The 2,638-nt window shown below is 36.2% G+C and overlaps 1 protein-coding gene and 1 long non-coding RNA gene across 3 annotated transcripts in view; one reads left to right on the plus strand and one right to left on the minus strand.

The window, feature by feature from the left end:
- The window catches only part of LOC113206736 (ribonuclease 3), a 15,409-nt gene that overhangs the window by 4,784 nt on the left and 7,987 nt on the right, over nucleotides 1-2,638 (minus strand). The window lies entirely within an intron of this gene.
- Nucleotides 210-2,242, plus strand: LOC127749004 (uncharacterized). The gene is made up of 2 exons (XR_008010904.1): nucleotides 210-334; nucleotides 425-2,242. It is a non-coding gene; the product is annotated as an uncharacterized LOC127749004 (long non-coding RNA).

The following is a 2,638-nucleotide window of genomic DNA, read 5'->3' on the forward strand; positions in this document are numbered from 1 at the left end:
TGCGAATTCAAGCCGCACCCGAATATAAGCCGCACCCCAGTTTTGGAGCCGAAAAAGCGTTAACATGCGAATTTAAGCCGCACCTATTAGGCTCGTAGAGCCGAGGTAGCAGATGAATGGTCAACGCGACTCGGTCGCAAGGGTCATTCATATGCAGTCCTTTGTGTTACGTTTCGCTGTTTTGCTGTCAGAACCGACTCGCCCCCTCCCATGCATTTCCCGACTGTATGTCCCATTATATAGTAGCCGACAGATTTTACGTTCAAAGCTACTTCTTGCTATCAAAACCAAGAATTTTGGCTTTGTTTAATTAATTAATAATGTATCTTTATAAGTGAGTAGCATTGTTCTGATAATTGCTGATGAAGCATAAACTTGTGTCATAGATGTAAATTTTTGTTGAAAGTAAAAATTTTGTTGACAGGTGACAGTAGCCCTAGTTCTTAAATTATTTTGTTTTCTCATTTTGAGATTCCTATACTGAGAAAGAGCTTCAGAATAATACAGTAATAACTACATTAATTATGAAGGTTGCCGAGTGCCAAGTTTGTAGAAATTGTTTCTAATGACATTACTAAGTCAGCCTTGGTCTCATTACATTTATTCTCCTGATCTATTCCTGACATTCTGTTATCTTCAGTTAGCATGACTATGTTTTGCTCAAATGTTAGCCTGTCTATTTCCTTTAGTTTGGTTTAAGGAATTGGTTTGTCGATTTGCATATGTTTGTGAAGTTGTCTTCAAATGCACATTTTTTCTGCAAAGACTATTTTGGCATATGAAGTGTTGCTTAAGTTGGTAGTGGACATTTTCTATCGAGAGGGATATTAAAATCCCTTAAAGATCTTGTAAAGTGTTTACTGGAAATTCTCATCTAGTTTCTTCACTTGTGTTAGTGGATTACTTTTCACTAACTGCAGAGTGGTTAATGGAAACAGCTATTTCAGGATTTTCAATACCATATTTAACATTCAATTTTAAATATAGTGGCCTATCCTCTAAAAGAATGATATTGTTCAATATGTCAAAGAAACTTTTTATTAGAATATCAAGTTACTTATTTTAAAAGTGCTCGTCGGTGTGGTATTATGTTGTTTGTGTGCATGCTAAAAACCACTGTGTACTGTTTTTTTGTTGTTTTTTTTGGAGGGGGGGCATATGATAGGTTTGTGCAAGTTACACTTATTTCTCATTCTTTCTTTTCTTTTAGCATCTACCCTTTCATGTTCTTCTCCCTGATAAGACACAAAGTGAGAAAGCAGAATGGTTATTTATTATATCGCAGTTTTAATGTGAGGAAGAACAGATTGTTTCCTCCTCAACTTGTTGTAGGGTGGAGACTGGAATGAAAGTTTTCCAAAGAACCTGGCAACCAAATGATCCTTTTAAAAAAAAAAAAAAATTGGCATACTTTGTACTTGTGAAATTTGCACTGAATTATGACTGAAAGTGCAGCATTCCCATTCATGGATAATCTGAGTGGCGTGGGATGTAGAGGGGAAATTCTTCCGCATTATTAGCCATGCTCCATCACTGGGTGACTGTATCTTGGTACTATTTGATATTGTGATATTAAAGCTAAAACATCATAAGTTACCATCTTGAATGTTCTCTTTTGTCAAGATGGTATTAGTGATAAAGCCAACTTTGAAACCTATAGAATTTTTTTTCCTTAGTATAAAAAAAGTTGTCTTGTGACTTAAAAGATATCATTGTGGAAACTTGCCCATGTCAATCTTTTAAAGTATATTGGGTTAAAAGGACTTATAAGTTGTAACTAATTTAGAGTATGTATGAATTTCTAATGTAAGAATATTTTGTAGGATACAGTTTCATCTCTAATTTCAGTGTCAATAGTTAAATGTTGGAATTGACCTGTACATACAAACCAGTACCATTCATACGGCATCATAAATTATGCTTATCTGGTAGATCTGTCCATGGACTGATTCAGGAAATAGAGATGGAACTTTATTCATTGAATCACCAAGATAGTTTCCATTATGATGGGACGTAAATAGGTATTTGTAATATATATTTTTATACAAAGATTGAGCTTTCATACCTCTGTACAACTACCATGGCAGGAGGTAGGCATACATGTGTGTTCAATACTTCCTACTAGACTCCAATTTTTTAAAAAGTAAAAACATGTGATGTGCTAGCTTAATCTTTGTGCTGTAAGACTTGGCGAAAGCTTTGTGTTCACTGAAAAATGAATTAAAGGAAGACATTCAGGAAAGTTCTTTATTTTCTCTCTTTCTTCCATTACTTTGAACAAAATGGAGCTAGCACCCTTAGTTTCATCAGCAACCCTTACTGCACTTCCAAAGAAGTTAAATGGGAGCTTTTTCTGGAAATGTAATTTCGTCAGTTTTCATCAAACTACTAGTTATTTTTAAAACTTGTACCGAACGAAACACACACACCTGTGGTGCACAACCGGAGCTGATCCAGACAGCAGGAGGGAAGAGTGAGTGCAGCTCCTCGCTAACTCACGGCCTGGTGCCTCTAGATTTTCTCCACTGTTCCAGTCGTATACATGCGAATTCAAGCCGCACCCGAATATAAGCCGCACCCCAGTTTTGGAGCCGAAAAAGCGTTAACATGCGAATTTAAGCCGCACCTATTAGGCTCG

The sequence above is a fragment of the Frankliniella occidentalis genome, unplaced genomic scaffold (assembly GCF_000697945.3).
Source record: "Frankliniella occidentalis isolate FOCC.00 unplaced genomic scaffold, Focc_3.1 Scaffold25, whole genome shotgun sequence".
Taxonomy (NCBI): Eukaryota; Metazoa; Arthropoda; class Insecta; order Thysanoptera; family Thripidae; genus Frankliniella; species Frankliniella occidentalis.